This window comes from Peromyscus eremicus, chromosome 9 (genome assembly GCF_949786415.1).
Source record: "Peromyscus eremicus chromosome 9, PerEre_H2_v1, whole genome shotgun sequence".
NCBI classification, from domain to species: domain Eukaryota; kingdom Metazoa; phylum Chordata; class Mammalia; order Rodentia; family Cricetidae; genus Peromyscus; species Peromyscus eremicus.
The window spans coordinates 64,973,612-64,994,620 of record NC_081425.1 but is presented as its reverse complement, the minus strand read 5'-3'; the positions used below and the strand labels follow the sequence as shown (position 1 = coordinate 64,994,620).

Genomic DNA, 21,009 nt, shown 5'->3' with positions numbered 1-21,009 from the left:
CATAAGTTCCTGAGTCTTAATCATGCAACCTGGATGGACATTTCTGTCCAAAACTTATCCATTGCTCCAAGTCTCGGGGTTGGACTGAACTTAAACATCATTCTTTTGCTCTGCATTTCCGCTCCCCAAACCCAAATGGAACAGGTCGATGACCTCCAAATCAAAGACAGCCCAAAACCAGCAAAGGAAGTGGGGAAAAGGACTCAGTCCGAACTCTGGTCACTTTACACAACTTGATGTATTTCTAAAACCTGTTGTGCAAGTCAGAGGGGCACGATGTGGATGTGTGCAGAAGTCAAACCAGTTGATCCCAGTTTCTGGAGCAGCGCGCGGGGGAGGGGACGGTGGGGATGATAACCACTTCGCAGCGTTTCTAGCCCGCGGGGGGCGCGCAAAGGCTCGGGGATGCCGATGGGAGGCAGATAAGGATGCGGGCAGCCCGGCAGCCCGGGTGCGGGAACCCACCACACCATCAAGACTCTGCCTGTGGCCACTGGGCCACCTGGAGACTGTCGCTACTCCTGCGCCCCACAGGGGCAAATATGGCGAGGAAGGGGACGGTCCACTTCCTTCACCTATTCGGGCTTCTCCGAGGAAATTCTCCCACTCGCGCTTACCTTCTCGGTGGGATCCGGCTCCCGGCTTGCAGCGGTGTCCACAGCTCCGGTCGGGAGCGCAGGTCGGATCTGGCGCCCACGGTTCGCAGCGGGAACGGAATCGGGGACTGTGCGGGTGGAGCCCCGGTTTCCACCTGCGGCTTCTTTTAACCGCGCCCTACCCCGCCTCTGCCTGACGCCGCACGGGAGGGCTGCGGGAGAGGAGCGCGGGCCCACGTCGGTCGCGCCAGCCAGCCGAGGTGCGCACCGCCCTCCTTCTGGGCTGGGGGCGCGGGGCGGGTCCCCTTTTGTGGAGCAGGGAGCAGGGGGGCCTTCCTTATAGGGTTAGGGGATCAGGGCGGGTCCGTCTTACAGGGCGTAGATTAGAGGACTCAGGTGAGACCCTTCCTCTGGGGTCAGGGACCACGACAAGTGTCCCCTAGGAGAGGTACCAGCCTAAGCGCCAGGCTTGGGTTGGGGACACAAGGCATGTCCCTTCTCGTGGATGTGGGTGGAGCGTGGACCGCGATGGGCAAGCTCAGCCAGGTCCCAACAAGGGCAGGGAAGAGTTGCCCGCTGAGGCCTTGCTGGGGCTGGACACTGGAGGGCTCAAGTAATGAGGTGAGGGCTGCCCAGAACGCCAAGGGAGCAGGCTTTGGGCGAGTGGGCCTTGCGCCAGCAGCGAGTTGCTTCTGTTGGTAGCAGCGTTAAGGAGGCAGCTGGCTTATTTTCATCCTCCTTTGTGGACCCTTTGGGCATCCTCTCCTCCAGTGCAGCCTGGGGGTTCTTTATTCATTAATGGCCACTTAGGAGTCACAAGTGTTGCTTTTATTAGTCACCTGAATCCCTTCAAGCCTCCTCCAGGGAAGGGAAGTGGATTTCCCTCTGGTCTGGTGCCGCTGAGAGACCCCACTGCGTCTCCTGTCACAGACAGGGTAGGGAAAAGTGGGAGAAAACACAGAGGGTGGTGTGGGGGCTACCGGGCTGGAAATGTTGGAAGCCATTTAGGGATCAGGCTTTACAGAGCTTGCTTTATCCTACATCAGACAAGAGATGTGTAACTTGCTTATTCCACAAAATTGGTTGGTAATTATACTGTCCCTACCTTAGCTATATTCTACTTGTTGGGTCATATTCTTTCACAAAAAAGAATTAATAGTGTTTCCTAAAATGTCTCTCCCAGGTCATGGAAGTTGAGCCAACACTTTATAAAAACCCACCTTGTGAAATACTTGAACACAAGGTTCTCAGAATTAGCCTGAATCATCCAAATTTAGAGCATTTGGGTGGTCCCTGGAATGGCCTGGAACCCAGGGATGGAGGTAAAAATGAGATGGCTGTAGGCTGCCCTGGTGTTCCTCCCTGCCTCCCACAGCCTGGCCACAGCACAGGGTTAGTTCCTTCTCCATCCCACTGGAAGTATGCACTCCAGGCAAACTCACCTGTGGCCACAGGAAAACAAACCCCCACCCTCACCCCAAGCAGATGGTAAACTTCTTTGAAGATTGTGAGATTTAAGTTTGAAGTTCTGGCTTCCTCTCTCCTTTCTTCTTTCCTACAATAACGGGCACTTTGTGCATAGCAGGTATGGGTCCACAAGTGTTTGTGCATTGCTTGGAAGAGCTGAACCAGCACAGCAGGTAACCCTGGAAAACAACTTTTGCTTCTTCCTATAGAATGACATGATCTTACTTCTGGTTCTGGCTCCTTGTAAGACAGTGCCAGATGCAGGCCAGTGGAAGATGCTCCAGGACCACACAGGACAGAAGTCAGACAAAAGAGCCCCAAGGATTGCCTTATTACACAGGTGTCCAAAGAGGAGCCCTCTCAACACAGATAATTATCTTTTTCTTTTTTCTTTTTTTTGTTCAGATCATCTATGCTGGCTCAGAGGCCTTTGATCTTGTCATGTATTTCTTACCACTTACCTTTATTGTTCAATTTTCACTCCTCATCGGGAAGGCTTGTTGCAGCAGAAATTCATGTAGACCACGTGAGCTTACTGATTTGATGAGCTTCCCATTAGGAAACTGAAAAGTCAGTTAACTAAACATGTGGCACAAAGACGCCTGGCATGGTGACAGATCATGTGGATTTGTGTCAGACATGAAAACTTTCAGGAGACAGCTACAGTGTGACCACCATCAGAAAGCACTGTACCACACTGAGAAAGATCCTTGTAGACTTGGTTGTAACTGGGGGCCTGAATTAGTTTGATTACTCCCTCCTCTTGCATTGCAATGGTGATTTCTAAGGCCCTACATTTAATGAGTACAAAATACGCAAGGTGTGGATCTGCAATATGAGAGGGGAAGAAATGAGCACAAGAGGCTCTTTTGAGCATTTCTCCCCTGAGTGTCCTCTTGTCCCTCTGCAAAAGGAGCAGAAGGGAGAGACTGCCACGCCCTCTGCCTGGCAGCTGGTACATGTGCTCAGAGATGGGGTCCTGCCCCATTGCTCAGGCACTCACTATCCAGTCTGGAAGCACAGGACCAGATTGTGTTAGTTCTCCATGCCTGGAAGAGAGGAAAATAACGTATTCTTTGAAATAAAAGCTAACATTTGTCTATTCATTCAACAGAAGACTCATGCTGTATTTAGTAGACTCCCTCCTTGGGGTTTGTCTGATTCTGTCTGCAGGATTGGATAGGGGTTAAATGCTTCGAGAGAATGACCATGGAAGGAAAGAGTTACCTTCCACACATCATATCAAAGGCACATACTGGTCCCTGACTGCTAATGCCCATCTTGGCCAAGTGGCTGAGGTGGTGCCTGTGAGCTTTTGCCCTGCAAGGTCACTCTTCCCCACTTCCACATAGTACTTCTCTGATGAGATCACTTGCACAGCCTATACCTAAGGTGTGGGATCGTCAGTTAGTTTTTGCAGATGTATTTTGTCAGTTCTTCCAATCACCTTTTTTTTTTTTTTTTTCTTTTCCGAGACAGGGTTTCTCTGTGTAGTTTTGGTGCCTGTCCTGGATCTGGATCTCACTCTGTAGACCAGGCTGGCCTCGAACTCACAGAGATTTGCCTACTTCTGCCTCCCGAGTGCTGGGATTAAAGGCATGCACCACCAGCGCCTGGCCCTCCAATCACCTTTTTATATCAGCACACACTCGTGCATATTTATTCTGTTCTTTGCATTACAACCCCATGCTACCCTCATTATTGTGATGTTCAGATTGTTTCCACCTTCCCCTTGACTCCTGCTTCCCCTTCGCTGTGCACCCACAACTGTGTGTATATAAGCATGCTGCAGCACTGTCTGTCTGTCCCTGCAAGATGCTGCAGGCTCACCTTGGAAACTCCCGGCTCCAGCCCTGGAGTCAGCCATTTCTCTAAGGAGCTGTGTCCCTTTACTGGCGTTCCACTGGATGATGCATGCCTTCTTAGTCATTGCTGGTCTTGTTGCTCAGCTGGATACCTTGCTGACAGCATCCTCTGGCTCTTCATAACCCCCGTACAAGCACAAGTGCTGTGTTTGGTGTACTCTGGGATCCCAGCAGGTGTTTGTCAAGGGAATGCTTTCAAGAAGTGTTTATTGGACTGGAGATGTAGCTCGGATTGGTAGAGTCATCTAGAATGCATGAAGCCCTGGGTTTGAGCAACTTCACAGCCTAAACTAGGTGTGGTTGTGGACACCTGTAATCCCAGCACTCAAGATGTAGAGGCAAGAGGATCAGAAAAGTGTATCCTCCGCTATATAGTAAGTTTGAGGCCAGCCTGGATTGTTTGATACTTAATTACAAATATTAGAAGAATCTGGTTTTAAAAAATGAGGAAAAGTATGGTTCTAGCATATTTGACCATCAGTTGGGTGCCTTGTACATACACACTATGGTGGCAGCCAGATCATTATGGTTTTTTTGTTTTTTTGTCCCGTCCCCCCCCCCCCCCCCCCCCCCCGAGACAGGGTTTCTCTGTGTTGTTTTGGTGCCTGTCCTGGATCTTGCTCTGTAGACAAAGCTAGCCTCGAACTCAGAGAGATCTGTAGTGGGTAGCTGTTCCAGCTTTGACCTGGAAGCACTACCTCCACTGAGTTTTCTGGTAACTGCCATGCCTACGAGGCAGGGCTGAGACAGGAGCCCAGAAGACCTGACATCGGGATGTGTAGGCGCTCTTGGTTCCTGGATCCTGGATGCTGGAGGTAGACCAAGCAGAGTTCTCCAGAGAACACTGCTGGACTGCACTACACCTTTCCCGGACCCTGTAACCTATCCCTTCACTTGTAAGTTACCCTACAAAATAAACCTCCCTTTTAACTACATAGAGTTGCCTTAATACTTCCACCAATAGAGATCTGCCTGGCTCTGCCTCCTGAGTGCTGGGATTAAAGGCATGCGCCCACCGCCACCCGGCTCATTATGATTCTTTACTCTCCAGGCCCAGAAATAATGTTTTGAAGATCCCATGCTCAGCAAGGATTACATCCTAGGCCACAATGGCAGTGTATTTTCTGTTGGAGCTGTAGCTGCTAGGCCATGTCCACACATGGTCTGCTGTTGAGCCTAGAGGGAGGGTCACAAAGCTGGGGGATTTGAAGGGTTATGTCCACCTGAGCGCCTGATACATTGGCCTTCTGGGAAAATGATCTGAAGTGTCTACAAGTAGGGCATTTTCCCAAGAAATTCTGAACTCTCCATCTTTGGTTTCTTGCTGTCTAAAGTGTATACAGCCTACAGCTCTAATTTGCAAACACCTTCTCACAGTCCATCATTGAGGGAAACCAAGGCAAGAACCAGGAAGGAGTGCTGCTTACTGGCTTGCTCTCTATGGCTTGCTCAGCCTGCTTTCTTTCTTTTCTTCTTCTTTTTTAAAAAATTCATCTATTTATTTTTACATTCCACCCACAGTCTTACCTGCATCCTCCCCTTCCAGTTCCTCTTCCCTATTCCCCCCAATCACCCCCTAATCCCCTCCTTTTCTGTCTCCATCCAGGGAAGGGCAGGTCTCCTATGAGTGTCATTAAAACATGGCCTATCAAGTTGCAGTAAGACTAAGCACCTCTCCATGTATTAATCAGCCTGCTTTCTTATACATCCCAGGACCACCTACCCAGGGTGGCACCACCCACAGTGGGCTGGACCCTCCCACATCAATCATTAGTCAAGAAAATGCCCCACAGACTTGCCTACAGGCCAAGCTGATGGAGGCAAGTCTTCCATAGAGCTTCCCTTTCTCCAGGTGACTGTAGTTTGTGTCAAGTGGACAAAAACTAACCAATACAGGTTGTGAAAATCTTCCAGTGTATTTATGGAGATTATTTTCTGATTTTATTTGCTTTTGAAGTGGATTTTTAATAACTTATCAGTAACTTCTTTGGGATGTTTCCATAGCAGGACAGTACTACTCATTTGAGCCTTAAATCCACATGCCCAGGTTTACTAAAATGCTTTCACTTCTGGCCATAAAAGAGTATGTTACATCACATAATGATATCACACAGTACTATTTCACAATAGAAAGACAAAAAAGTTAGAAAATACTCCAAGTTTTATTTTTCAGGAGACCAGAAAGGGATGGAAAGGTCTGGGACAGCTTTTCAGCTGGGGTGGCTGACTTGGATGTGGCTGGGAGAGTCTGGTGTGTGCTGGTGACAGTGAGGGGACAGGCTGGCCTGCTTAAAGAAGAGGGCTTGTGCTGGGAATAGTGGTCAGGGGTGTGTGGCTAATCTGGGAGAGAGGTTGAGCCTAGGACATGAGACAGGGACAGCATTGGGCAGAGCTGAATAGGAGATCTTGATGAAGGTTGTGCTTAGAAGCTAGTGTGCTATGATTACATGCAATGGGGTGAATGTTCCCTTTGAAATGACCATGCCAGAATTTAAGAACTATGTGACAGTGCTAAGAGGTGATTCGGCTCCCCCTCTAAGGGATTAGTACCTCCACAAAGGGTGAGCTTGGCCCTTAGTCCCATCTTTGCCCCCTTGCCTTCTACCCTGTGAAGAGAGAGTGTTCTAATTACCCTCTTTGAGGTAGAACTGTTCAACTGGCCAGCATGTTGACACAGCACATCACAGCCTCCAGAACCGGAGCCAGTAACTTTGTGTTCATTATCAACTGCTCAGTCTGAGGTGTTCTATTAGGGCAGCATTAAACCTGCTCAGACAGTAGCCAGCAGCTATGGTAATTTGGATGATATCTTCTAAGCTATATGAGCCAACAGTCCCCTGCCATGTTCTGATACAGCCAACAGTTACCGCTGAAAATGGAACAGGCAGCTGGGGTGTGTTAGGGGATAACATGCAGAGGCCAGAGAATGGCCCACAGGTAGGGGCTGCTGGATAGGGCATGGGATGATGGGTTTCCAAGTGGCACTGTAGTACAACTGAGCCCCTGGGGCTGGAAATGAAGCTTGCTGGGTCTCAGCTGTCTCTTGGAGGAAGCCAGTCCTGTGAGCCAAACCTTCTCTTACCACCAGCAGAAAAAAAAAAAAAAACCGCTGACAAAAAACGCAGTCTCGGGAGTACCTGGTGTTGACGACCTTGGCCTTGGGCTGTGCTGAAACAGCGCTGTGCAATGAAATGGGAAGGCAGGGGTGAAGCTCTGGAGGACAATCCAAGACTTGTTGCTCACCCCCTTCACCCTTACCCCGACTCCTGTCCGTGAAGTTTCCTTCCTCCCTGTACTTGCCACAGACATGTGCTGCACATCCTGGCTTCATTCCTATGGAACCTTCCAGACCCTGCCTCCTCTCTGACCCACCCTCACCCACCTAGATCTACCCTTCCGGAATACTCTAACCGACAGAGTGACAGAGTACAGTTCAAACAGAATTGAATCAGCGTACAGTTTGCTGGTTGGCAAAAGTGAGTTCTCTGTTCAACAAAATTAAAGCCAGAGAAAGCCTTTGTATTCAAGCCCTCATGCAACAAAATGCAACCTACTTTAGTACAGATAACCTGTGAATCGGTCAATAAATCAGTCAGTCATGGCAACTGAGCCTCAATCATTGCGGATGATCCATGGCGCACATGGAATGCTGAGCTGGAGACAGTTAAGCCTTCTCCACATGTGTTCATCTCGGCTCTTTGCCCATGAGTGTCAGCTAGGCACACTGTAGCGCCATAGTTCTCAGAAGCCACTCTGGCCCTGAGGCCTATTTGGTTCTAGAACTGTGAATAAAAGCCACTTCGGATGCATTTGCTGGGTTTGTTGTAGCTTTGTCTTTGGCAGGAGTTGGGTGGGAGACAATGTGGCTGGTCAAGGCCACACAGGTTCACCTGGGGTGGGGGTGAGGCGAAGGAGGAATCAGGGAGGGGGAGGCAGCTGGACTGGGGGAGGAGCCAGTGTGGCAATGTGTGTCCAGGTGGGGACAGTTTTCTGAAGGATGATGTGTGAGTGAGTCAGAACTCTCCAAAGACCGAGAACCCACAGGCACTCCGTGTGTGTATTCAGAGAGATTCATGTTAAAGAATTGGCTTTTGAAATGTGGGGTCATTAAATCCGAAATTCACAGGTCAGGCTGGAGAACCAGGTAGAGCTGGTGACTCAGTGGAGTCTCAGAAAAGTCTGGGGTAAGGTTCCCTCTTCCTTAGCTGACCTCGGCCTTTTCTCCTGTGGCCTTCCGCTGATTTTGTGAGGGTCACTCCCATTACAGTGGGCCACCTGTGTTAGTCAGTGATTTAACTGTTATTCACATTTAGAAACTACATATATCTGTCTTCATAGTGCCATCGAGACTGGTGCTTGACAAAACACATCTGGGCCCTTTGGACTAGGCAAGTTCATACATAATATTAACCAGTACATGTGGGGTCATTCATCCTCCCAGGAGATGCTAACTGATCCCTGTGCTTAGCTTTTGAACTCTGTAGCCCACAAGTTGCTTCTCCTTTGAGAGTCATGATTTGTAAACAACCGCGTATAGAACATTGGTCAGGACTGTGCTAAGGTCAAGGGCTTCACTGTGTGGCCAGGAGCATGAGAGCCATGGAAAGGTTTCTGAACAGAGAGGTCTTGTTTAGCACTTCATTTGTATCTGTGGTATACACTACCACAAATGTTCTTATTTGTTTTGAGCCAGGGTTTTGCTATGTAATCCAGGTTGGCCTTGAACTTGTGATCTTCTGGCCTTTGCTTCCTGAGCACTGGGAATACAGGCATGTGCCAGTACACCTCACCCCAGAAGATGTGAACTGTTATCTATTATCTATAATAAGTGATTTTACAAATCAATTTAATTTTGTTTTCTGCTCTCAATGAATTGTGAGGAAAAAAAGAGATTAGAAACAAGCCAGAAGAGAGTTGGGGTATTTAAGTATGGTTGTCTTCTCCTCCCCTGCCCGGAAAAAACAATGAGTAATACTGGCGATGTTTGTATGTGAGTATGCCCTTAGAAATGAAGAGATTGCCCACCATTAGATGCCAAGTTCTTTAACTACAAATGCAGCTTTCAGAGAAATGAACTTCTTATACTGACTTTTTGCCTTCTTATGTGTTTCCCTTAACTATTCTTTAAAATAGAAGACCAAAGATTTGACAGTTTTAGCGGGTGGGTATTAACCAATGAACGCTTTCAGGACTTGGGCTGGACACGGAATATTGCGATGTTTTCGGTTCTGAAGAAGAACTAAGGAACCCAGCAGAATTACCCGACAGCGCTGAGATGAGACATCGAGGCGTCAGGAAGCAAAAGGCAGATCATCTGCTTTTAAATCTCCCCTTGATTCTCCTTTAATGTTTCCATGTGGACTTTCTCAGTGATGTACCTCAATGGTCCATTTTCAGTTGTCAACCGGACTGGATTTGGAGTCACCTAGGAGGCACAGCTCTGGGTGCAACTATGAGAGCTTTTCCAGAGAGGATTGACTGAGGGAGAAAGACCCACCATGAATGTGGGCAGCACCATCCGCTAGGCACAGATCATGGGCTGGATATGAAGGAGAAAGAGGACTGAGCTCATCATTCAGCTCACTCTGCACGTGACCTCTTGCCACCATAGACTGTATGCATGCTTTACCATGGAAGTCTGCATCCTTCTTAGACAGAGAGCTGAAAGGAAACCTTTCCTTTTGCCAGATACTTTGTAACTAGAAAGTGATGAATATACTCACTTTTCACCCTCTCTTGGCTACAAGGGCTTTACCTGCCCTTTCTGGTGAAGGATGTTTGTTTTTCATAAGCTAGTGGCTGTATGTTTGGTTCACAGAAGTGGAGGGCATGTGAGAGCCTTGTTCCTTGGTAGCAAGTTGTAACTATATTTTCAGACTATTTCTGGGGATCATTTGAGAGAGCATGGGATATCTGAGGCTGCGATGTGGGAGGATGGGAAAGAAGACCCAGGTGTGAGAGAGGTGGATGACCCATGCTGGAGTCTCCAATGTCTTCCACGGACCCTCGTTTAGAATGCTTGGTCCCCAGATGTGCTGCTATTTTGGGAAGTTCTGGAGAAGTTGGAGGGTGGGGTCTACCTGATAGAAACGGTCACTAAATGCGAGCTTTTGAAGGTTGTATCTCATATTAGTTCCTGCATTGCCCTCTCTGCTTTCTGACCTGCTACAACAGCTTCTCCCTCTGACCACTCCAGTCACCATGAACCAAGCTCTCCTACCACGTCTTCCTGGCCATGAGGAAACCTTCTGAAACTGTGGACGATGTGAAGGCTGAAGTTGTCTACATCGGGTGTTTTGGCTACAGTGACAGGCCAGTGACTAATACAAGCTGCTCCTACAAGATTCCAAACTCCCTGCCCTGCGGGGTCCCTCCCTTAAATGTTTCCTTCCAAGTTCTAGCCACAGGAAGGCCTTCCCTTTCTGGGCTTCCAAGCCCAGCACACCCATCCTCCAATGATGAAAACATACTACTAAGAATTGTGTCACCCATTCAGAGACACCACAGACTGGGCAGGATCTCTACTGTCCACCAACTCCCAAGGTGTCCCCATTTACAGGGAGGTCATTATGACTTCAGGGATGTCCCAAATAGTAGATGCTCCCTACTGAAGCTGACTTCAGCAACTTTCACTCCTCTACTCTCTTCCAGTCTTGCTCTTGAAACTTTTGATCCTTCTGCATTTGGTGGCTTCCTGGAGGTCACCTTCACTGCAACCAGTCTTTAGTGGATGCTGTGGCAATACCTCTCAGCTGGCCAGCCATGGTTCTGAAAGCTTCCCGGGATGTGTGGACTGTAGAATGTTTAACTATAGCTGTGGCCCAGCTCTTGTCAATGACAGGTCTCAGTCGAGCCAAGCTGCAATGTAAAACCCTTGAAGGTGCAATGTGGGGATTTCTTCTTCTCTTTTTCATATTCTTATTCCTTTCTACTTTAGTGTCCTCCTTGGGACAGAGGGGCTATCTAAATTACAGAATTGTGATCTTGAAGGGGACCTTGCTTCTGAGAGTCTAGGCAAAGTGTCTAGAATATAATGAAGGTTCTATATTTGCCTCCTGTCTTTCTAGTGGCATTCCCCACACAACAGTTTGTTGTGTCCATTTGGACATTCCTATTTGTGTCTCATTTTCCATCTTTTGCTCATTTCTCTCTTGTCTTACTGTGTTCTGAGTTACCGGTATCACTGCATTGTGAGTTGGGGAGCGGCGTCTAGTCTGAGTGTGGACAGCATTACATTGACATCAACGCGCCTTTCTTCCCACATTCTCCACTGCATCACTTAGCACTTGCACTCTTTACTGGGTTGCTTCAGTTTCCTGCTCTCCGATGAGTGCAGGAAAAACATGGCAAGGAGATATGATAATGTCCCGAGGGCCACAGAGGCCATAGCTGGGACATTATGGGACAGAGAAGCTGGGCTGTAGAAGAGGGCTATCTATGAGCACTTTGCAGCATAGATCTTGGGTTCAAAGCTGCCCCATGGGGTTCTTGTGCTTTATTTTGAAAGCTATTTTTCAGAACATCTCATTGTTCCTTTCTGTTGCTCAAGATTTGGCAACTGTGTGTCAGGTGTGGTGGCACACACCTATAATCCCAGGACTGGGCAGAATGGAACGGTGAGACTGTGAACTTGAGGCTAGCCTGGGTTGCACAGTGAGACCCTGTCTAGTAACAACAAAAGGCATTATCTATTAGTTCAAACTTCAAAAATCTGATTTTTGTGAACAAAAGCAACTCATTGGAGAAAAGATAATCTTTAAAAAAAATCATGACACCTCTCACAAAAAATTGACTCAAAATGGATCATGGATCTAAATGAAAAGAGCAAAATCGCCAATCTTCTAGAAAACAAATGGAAGAGAAAATTGGGTGACCTTAGTTTAATGATAACATATTAAAAGCATCATTCCGGAGATGAGGAGGTTGGAGGCTGGACTGTGAAACACACTATAGAGGGAGGGGGAATGAAAAGACTAGTTAAACTAGAGGAACACACCTATCCATTTAACTATGAGCCAGTATCAAAGACAGGCAATTAACTCATCAAACTGGGACCCAAACTTCCCAAACTACTCAAAGCTTGGAGAGGTGGCTCACATCTGAAATGCCAACACTTGAAAGACCAAGATAGGATTTCCACAAGTTTTAAGACCAGCCTGGACTATGCAGAGTTCCAGGCCAGTCCCCTTCCTGCTCTAGCTCTTCAAAAGGGCAAATATTGTTTTATCTTTGGTGCAATGACTGCACCTTAATCTACTGCTATTTCAGCCAACAACTGTGACTCTACAGTTACCAGACTGCTTCTCTGGCAGTGGCCTGGCCCCTCAGGCCACAGTGGGAATTCTGTTCCTGCAGACACTGGCTCTGTCGCTACAGCTAAAGGTATATTTAGTTGAATCTTTATATTTCTATTTATAAATAGGACTTGAGATTCAAAGGCTGGGGTGAAAACCTGCTAGCTCAGAGAGGTTGAGTAGTAACTAGCCAACCTTCTCTCCTGGCTGGCATCTTCCAAAAAGCCTGTTCTTTCACTCTGCCAAAACAACAACAACAAAAAGCTGCGCCACTCAAAATCCCTCCCTACTACTGCCACTACTTCTCTCTATCTCTTCCAGATGCCCTCCGAGGCTCTATGGTTACTTTCTGTCAACTAGTCACTAATTCAGCCTCCTGACCCAAAGTTAATTTTATTTAATTAATGAAAATGCTAATTCGGGTTTCACAGTGTGATTGAATATTCCCCAACAGGCAAGAACCACAACAAACATCTCCCCAAAGATGCTGACACATAAGCATGTGAGGATGTCCAATGTAAAATCTCACCAAGGAAGCACAAATTAAAACAGCGGTGAAGATGCCACTACACACCTTTAGAATGGCCAAAACTCGGAACCCTGATGACACCAAGTGCTATCAAGGATGTAGAGCAACAGGGACTCTCATCACTCATGGGAGTGTGAAACTTTGAAAGACAGTTTGGCATTTTCTTTTACCCAAGAATGTCAGAACTGATGCTCACACAAAAACTTGTAAGGATGTTTATAGAAGTTTTATTTATGAGTGGCAAAACTTGGAGGCAAACAAAATGGCCTTCCTTCTACAAGTGAAACAAACTGTGGTACGTCCATACAATGAAATATTATTCACCAGTCAAAAAATCCACCATGGAACACTAGAAAACACATGGAGGAACTTGTTGTGTGCTTTGCTGAATGACACAAGGCAGCCTGGAAAGGCCATGCACTTTAGGATTCTTACAATCTGGTAATTGGAAATAGTGAAATTCTGGTGACAGTAAAAAGATCAATGGCTATGAAAGGTTGCTGGATGGAAAAAGGAGAAAGTGGGGCACACAAGGGTTTTAGATAGTGAAATGGTTCTATGATGCTCTAATGGGGAGCACACAGCATTATATATCTGTCCAAACTCACAGAGAGTAGTACACCAAGTGTGGGCACTGAACTGGACTTTAGTGAATAATAGTGTATTGGCACTATCATACCAGCTGCAACCAACACACCATCTCAGTGCAGGACGTGAATAGCAGAGGCACTTAGGAGAAGGGGCTTGTGGGGACTCTATGCAGCGTGCTTAACTTTTCTGTAAATGTGAAATTGCTTTCAAATTGCTCTCTTGCCAGGTCTGGTGGTGCCCACCGTGTAATTTCAGCACTTGTAAATTACTGAGGCAGGAGGATTACAAGTTTGAGGCCAACCTGGGCTGCATAGTGGCTTCAAGGCTAGCTTGGGCACATAAGAAGACTGTCTCAAAAAAGACCAAGGGCTGAAGATCAGCCCAGGGTAGAGAATTCACATGTGTGAGGCCCTGTGCAACAAAAAGTAAAATACAATAAATAACAGTGAAATCTACTAATTAAAAAGCCCTTGGTTCTTTAATGTTAGGTCTTATATTAATTAATAGAAGCACATTCTATAACAGCATTTACATATAAATAAGACAATAAAATGTTCAAACATTTTCTTATCTTAATAAATGTGTTGTTTACTACATTGCTTCTTGTATTGATTTTGTTATTAATTCATTCACAAGTTGTCAAACACTCATTATTTCCCAGTCCCCAACACATGTTGAATGAATGAATCCAGCTGGGAAGTCTTAAGCTACGGCTCATTTGGATTTCAGAATACATGGATGTCGCCTCACCAATCCCTCCGATCTTTATAGCTAAGGCTGCCCCAGCCTCCATGAACAGGGCTTATTTACAACTTATTTCCAACTTTGTGGTGTGGCCTGGTAGGAAGTTTAGAGGCTGTATATTTTTCTTTCTTTATGTTTTTGCTGTTGTGTTATTTCCTAAGAATTTTACTCTGTTGCCGGAGTTGGTCCCCAACTCATGGCAATCCTTCTGATACCGGGATTAGAGGAGTGAGCCACCACACCTAGCTCTGAGACTTCCATCTTCTTCATAACAAATCAGAGTCATTCAGAAAGCTGTCACTTTCCCAGGACAGGGTTTCTCAAAGCACTTCTAACCTCCTCCTACCCAAGGCTCAGAAGCACAGAACTGGGGTGCTGAAAGAGCGGAAGAGCTGGAGGATGATGCAGGGGAGTGCCATAAATGCTGTCTTCTGGGCATGACTCAGTCACTGAACTCACAAGCCCACAGCAGCTGTGGTTTGCTGCACAAGAGCGGCACAGGACCAAGCTTGTAACTATTTCAGCTTGTAACTATCCGCTAAGGAACTCTAGGCAGTCGGTGGCTAATGGGGAAGGGAGAGACATTTTTCTTTAGGAGTGTGGCCCCTGCTCCAGTGGCCCCCACACCCATATGGGAACACAAATGGGCAGGACTAATTAGACTTAGTAGGTTAAAAAAAATAAAAAGAGGGCATGAAGTTAGGAGGAGGAAGTGTAGATGTGCTGGAGAGGGGATCGAGGGGAGCTGCCGGGAGTGGGTATGATCAAAATACATTGTGCATATATACAAGATTCTCAAAAGATAGTTTAAAAATATTATAAATAAATAAAAGAGAAGAAAAGAGCTGAGCAATGAGCTAGTTCCCAACAGTATCCAACCTGACTTCAGTCTTTGGCTCTGTGGACAGAGCCTATCCGGACCCTTCGTCAGACTTTGACTGGGAACCTAAGCTGTTTATCTCCCAGGCTCTTTATCAAAGCCCCACAGAGACTGCAATCCAAGCAGACCGGATCCTCTGTCTCAACAGATGAAACAAGATTACGTCTCACTGGTTCTGTTTTGAATCTTTAACTAAAAGCTTGGCTCAGCTGGGAGCTGGCTGCAAAATCTCTAACTTCAGCCCAGGGAAGGATCAACACGTTATCTCAAGACTGGTGACAGAGGAGTCTGTCTTCACCTGCAGCTGTTCCAGCTGCTGTCAGAAAGGACCTCCTCAGCACCAACCAAGCCGAGACACACCCTTGCATGGGGGGGGGGGGGAGCAGCGGGTTGGAGGAACCTTTCTGATAGGTCGGGTTGTACTCCGAAGCCACCAATCACGTGCCTGAAGCCGGCAAAGACTATTCCCCGACCCCCACCCCGGCAGGTTATGAGTGGCATGGTTGATGCTTGTTTCCGGTGTGCTAATGTTCCAGAGGAGCGAGGGTATGGGAGAACATGAATGCAAAGATGCCGAACCTTTATTTATAAGGCTCAATTTCAGCTCCTAGCCAGAGGGTGGGCAGGCTGGCGGTTAGTGAACGCTAAGAACAATGTCAAGGTTGTGGCGGTCCACTCTGGTAGCCTTTTCCCCTCTGGCTAGACATCTAATCCTCCTCTATCCCTCTCCAGCATCTCTCTCTCTCTCCCTCTCCCCCTCTCTTCCTCCCTCTCCCCCTCCCTCCCTCTCCCCCTCCCTCCCTCCCTTTTTCCTCCCTCTCTCTCCCTCTCCCTCTTCCTCTCCCCCCTCTCTTCCTCTCCCCCCTCCCTCCCTCCCTTTCTCTTTCCTTCTCTCTCAACAGTGCTGGAGCTTGAACCCAGGGCCTTGCTATGCTAGGCAAACTACCTCCCATGGAGCTCTTTCCCCAGCTCTTGGTTTTTAGAGACAGGTTTCTCCATGTAGTTCAAGACAGCCTTGAACTCACAGTCCCCCGCCTCCACCACCCAGCTGTGTGCCACCACACCTGGCTTGTTCCCCCCAGCTGTGCGCCACCACATCTGGCTTGTTCCCTGTCTTTTTGATGGCTCACTTTGGGCCCTGGGAAACCCTTTTCATTCACTCAACAGTCTTTTGAGTATCTTCAAGTGTGCAAAGCCCGGGTCATAAATAAATCCACTAGCCCTCGTCCCTAGTCCCTAGTCTCATGAGCTTGCAGAGAGACAACACTCAAACAAAGAGGATTTCAAAAGGGAGGGGCAGGGCACTGGGAAGTCGGGCGGCACCAGCCTGTGGCTTTCAGAGAAAGCATAACAGAGGCTGTGATGTTTGACAAGAAAAGGGTGGGCCTCCTGAGATGCTGGGAGAGTGTCGGCCAGGTGCCCTTCCTCTCCCACACTGCTCCTGGGGTTGCAGTCTTGGACATCTTACCCCGCCACTCTCCATACAGCCCTGCAGTACCTTTCTGTGGCCCTTCACCCTCGAGGATATCCTATAGACTGAAGACTTGCTGCTTGCTTTTCCCAGTCACAGTCACAGGCAGCGTGCATTCCCAGAGCACACGCTGCAAGACTGCCATGCAGCCCAGATCTTTGTGCAGCTCCTTACATGTAGGTTTTCTTTTCCCCATCTTCAAAAGTCATTCTTACCCTTCAAGACTCAAGGATTATTTGATTCTCACAAAAAATGGTAATTCTCCTTCTGTCCTGAAACATCTTTCATTCTCCCATGCTATTTTGGAAGTTGGTTTGCACATCTTTATAGAAGACCCTTGGTGACAGAAACCTCATTGCCTCTCCCAGCACCTAGTACCCCATACACCAGCACCTAGTACCCCATACACCAGCACCTAGTATCAAGCACTAGTTCCAGCACCCAGCACCTAGAATCCAGCACCAAGATCCAGCATGAACACCAGTTTTTAGCATAAAGGTGACGTGCAGAGAACCAGTTTTCAGTGAATTGAATTAAGCTGAATGAACACTGACTTTCCTAATCCAATTAGCAACCCAAGAAATCGTCGCTCTGGACTTACAACTCTTCGGGTGTGAGGCAGCTGTCAGTGTTCCCCGTGTAATTAAAAATGACTCTCCTGTAATTGCTAGGGCATTAACCTATGGAATTTAGTATGGTATAAAGAGTTACACTGACAGTTTCTAAACTTGTGCTGTCTGAGGATGATTAAGGAAAGTCAGTCAAATGCCAGCATGTTGGCAAGAATAACAGGAAGACAAAGAATGTGGTTTACTGAGGCCAGGTCTCCACGTGGCTGGCAGCCTGGGTAGCTTTCCTCTGGTGACGTGGTAGAGTCTGACAGGACATCTCCGGCTTTCCTCTCACAAGACATATGCTCAAATTACCCAAGAATATCGGTACATGGAGGGTTTTCACACAGGGACTCAGTTGAGAACCCTCAGAATAAGATGAAGGAGGCAGAAGCAGCTCAGGGATCAGGGTGGTTCGTTTGTTTCTATTTATTGGTTGTGCCTGAGACACACACACACACACACACACACACACTCTTCCCAACCAGTTCCCTTCTATTTCCCTGTCTCCTCCCTCCCCCACCCCAGGGGTTTTTAATCTGTGTATGTTACCGCTGGGGTTGCTTTGCCGGCTTACTTGGACTCGTCTATGTTAAGCTATCCATTCATTTATTCTCACAACAAGGGCTTAAACAAGGTCATAAAATGCCATTTCTTTGCAGAGCTGGAGAGACCTCTGGGTCCCACACTTGCTGGGTCCTGAAAACTAACAGTGATGGTGTTGGGGGTAAGCGAGGTCTGTGATTGTGTATTTGATTTTTTAAAAATAATCTTTCTAATACACACATTGAAAATTATAAGACTTTGAACCTAAAGATTATTTTAGTTGCGTTTCATGATTTTTGCCTTCAATCTCCACTATGATTAGGTTTAAACTATTCTCTAAGTTGTCTGGCAATGCCTTTGACCCATAAATAAATTAAGTATATATTGTTTAACTTGCCCATTGGGGGAGATTTTACCTACATCTTCTTTTTTTCCCATTCTTCTTTAGTCCATAAATACCTAGTCACAAGTTGCACAAATCATTTATTTTTGTAAAGGCCGAGAAGGGTATAGGGAAGTGTTTTTTTGTGATGTGGGGGTGGGAGAAGGGACAAGGAGTTGGGAACTAGTCCACTGCCTCCACAGACCTGATCAGACCATGGCGTCTGCAGTGAGACTCTGTGGAAGAGGTGGGCAAGGGTCCAGGGGAGCTGAGGGATGGGAATCTCTAAACCGAGAGCTTGCCCCACAAAACGTTTCAATGTGTGGCAGGGGCTCAGGGAAGATGAGGGGGCTTGGAGAGTGAGCAGCAAAACTCAGGTTAGTGAAGACAGATGGGTGGGGTCATCTCGGTGAGGGGATGAGAGACAGGAAAAGTAGTTAAAGGGGTCAGTAAAAGGTTCTCCCTGAGACCCCCAGGGAGAGGTGGGGGCCAGTTTGCCTGTTAATTTAATATTAAATTGGGATGGAGGTTGGAAAGGATGTTATTTCGAGGGATGATTTCTCAGCCTCTCAGGACTGTATAAGAGAGGCCGGGAGCCTGGGGCCTTTACCAGTCATAGTGACTGGACATTTGCACATGGGATCCCTCAGTTCCCTGGATAGCCCGGTGGGGAAGCCTCTCCTTCCTCTATCCCCAACCCGACCTACAGATGCCTCCTGCTGTCGAAATTTCAGAGGACGTTGCTACCAGAATTGGGACTCTCCCTTTGCCATTCATCATCAAATGCTGATGCCTCACTTTCATGCAGGTTGATGTAGTCCTCTAGTTCTTCCTGGCCCCCATTAGGTGGTTTCAGGAGCACTGGAGGATGTGAGCCCTGTCCTGATTGTGACAGACCACTGGCTGAGTCCCCCGGACAGTCCTCCATTTCTCCTGGATCCCACTTGGGGCAGAGCACATCTCAGATGCCTCCTGGTAAATTTTGTTTTTGTTTTTGTTTTTTTGTTTTTCGAGACAGGGTTTCTCTGTGTGGTTTTGGTGCCTGTCCTGGATCTCGCTCTGTAGACCAGGCTGGCCTCAAACTCACAGAGATCCACCTGGCACCTGGCTCTGCCTCCCAAGTGCTGGGACTAAAGGTGTGCTCCACCACTGCCCGGCTATCTCCTGGTAAATCTTGAGGGCACCATCCCCAGTGTTGGAGTAAGAGATGATAGTGAAGACAGAAAAGGTCTGGCAGTTGCCTCCAGCAGCCATGGGTTCCATGTTCCCAATCAGGTCATTCATCATTCCAAACAGGTCCATGAAGCCACCAGACATTCCCCACATCTGGAAGGAGAGCCAGCCTCAGCCTACATCCTGCTGTTGACAGGCCTGGTTGCCGGCATGATACCATCTGTGATGTGAAGGAAGGGGCTATATCCAAAGCTACCTGACAGCATGTGTTTCATATGCTGGTAGTGAATTACAAAGAGGTCCATCAGGAACATGGAGCCTCAGGCTCCACGTCCCTCATGAAGCAGAACATCCTGATCCTGGCAGTTGCCTTCAGTGGTCAGAGGGCTCTACATGGTCCCTGACTTGGGCTCACCAGCCCATCCAGCTAGCCTCTTCACTGGACACTGCAGGAATAGAGTTGTGGCTGGGAATGCAGGGATTTGACTGTGAGGGAGCTTCTCTCCTCCTGCCTCTGCTGCCACCTCCATATCCCTGCCCTCAGCCTTTTACCTATATCTTCTTGTTAATTTATTTGTAATTTAATTCTGTTTGGTCCAGAATATATTATATAGGACTTACATCTCTTGAAATTTATGGAGCCATGTTTGCAGGTCCCACGCAAGGCCAACCTTGGCAAATAGTTGTGTTCTCTTAGAAATAATGTAGGTTTCACAGTTGGGTTCTGGGGCTGTCAATGAGGCAGATGATGTTATTTGGGTCTTCTATTTCCTTATCAAAAATTTATATCTATATCCTCAGTCAACTAATGACAGAATGGTGTTGCGACCTACCCACGGTTACAGCTGCGTCTGTTCTTCCTGTTAGTTCTGTAAGTTTTACTCCAGGCATCTTTGAGTTCTATCTTAAGGCACACACATATTCGGTATCTCCCTGTGATATATTGATCTTTTTATCATTTGTGGTAGACTGATTTGAAGAAATGTATTTCTTTATCTCAGGTAAACTGCATGTCTTCAAGTCTATTTTGTCTTAAACTAACACAGCCACTCCAGCCTTCCTGTAATTAGTATTTGCGTTGCATATCTTTATCTTTCCCTGTCCTTTTGTTTCTGTCTATGCTTGTGTCTCTGGTGAACAGAGTATACTTGGGTCTTGCTCCTCCCACCAGGTCTGCTTAGCCTTTCCTTGAATTAAATTTTTTTTGTCCGTTTACATTTAATGAAATTATTGCTGTGACTGGATTTAGTCCTGGTGTTTCATTGTGTGCATGTGTGTGTCTGTGTGTGTGAATGTGTGTGAAGTGAAGATACAGTGTACATGTGTATTCAGGTGCATATGGAGGCCAGAGGAATACCTCAGGTGTCATTCCTCAGGTACCATCCACCTTCTGGTTTTTAAGACAAGGTCTCTTACTGGCCCAGAACTTGCCAAGCAGGCCAGACAGGCTGGCTATGAGTCTCAGAGATCTTCCTGTGTAGCTGAAGTTTTCCTGTGTCCCACCTGGTCCATGGTCAGGACAAATCTCTCTCACCTGCCAGTCCTGCAGCAGCTTGGACCCAAGTAAACACACAGAGGCTTATATAATTAAATAGGCTTATATAATTAAAACTGCTTGGCCATTAGCTTAGGCCTATCACTGACTAGCTCTTACATTTAAACTAACCCATAATTCTTATTTATGTTTAGCCACGTGGCTTGGTACCTTTTCTCAGTTCTACCTTCACATCTGGCTGGCAACTCTTGACTCAGCTTTCCTGTTCCCAGACTTCTCCTCTCTGCTTATTCCACATATACTATACTATACTTCCTGCCTGGCTACTGACCAATCAGCATTTTATTTATCAACCAAATCAGACC

General features: G+C 47.2%; 1 pseudogene; it reads right to left on the bottom strand.

The window, feature by feature from the left end:
• Positions 1-575: 575 nt before the first annotated feature.
• LOC131918964 (myeloid leukemia factor 2-like) lies at positions 576-19,501 on the bottom strand (annotated as a pseudogene).
• Positions 19,502-21,009: the final 1,508 nt, after the last annotated feature.